The sequence below is a fragment of the Pteropus alecto genome, unplaced genomic scaffold (assembly GCF_000325575.1).
Source record: "Pteropus alecto unplaced genomic scaffold, ASM32557v1 scaffold87, whole genome shotgun sequence".
NCBI lineage: Eukaryota > Metazoa > Chordata > Mammalia > Chiroptera > Pteropodidae > Pteropus > Pteropus alecto.
The window spans coordinates 10592686-10593167 of record NW_006443225.1 but is presented as its reverse complement, the minus strand read 5'-3'; positions in this window follow the sequence as shown (position 1 = coordinate 10593167).

Here is a 482-nt window from a genome sequence, read left to right as displayed (position 1 = left end):
AGGGGGGAAAGGCAGAACTGGGGTCTCGGTCGCCTCAGTGGCTTGGAATAGCGGAGGAACGAGAAAAGAAATGTGTGGCAGAAAAAAAAGACCTTAACAAACACTCCGAGAATCAATTCGCTATTTTTTTCCTTTTTCTCTTATGCCCTCCAGCCTAGGGAAGACCATTTCACTCAACTTCCCAGCCCGCCATATCGCTGGTCATTTATTTACTGTACCTTCTTCACTGAGCGCCTTCCATTTCCCTCCCCTTCTAGAAGTGAACTTCAGACTCTGCTTCCGACACACATTCTCTGTAACTCCGTTTTTACCAAGTTTCCCTGCATCCTTCCATCCGCCGAAGAGGGAAGTGAAGCTGGACGCACCGCAGTGCATCCTAGGAAAGGTGGTCTCTCACACTCTTTTGAGTGGGCCCAGGAGTAGGGAAGATGGCAAAGCCGATCCAGTTAAAACTACAACTCCCGGCAGGCAACGTGAGTGAC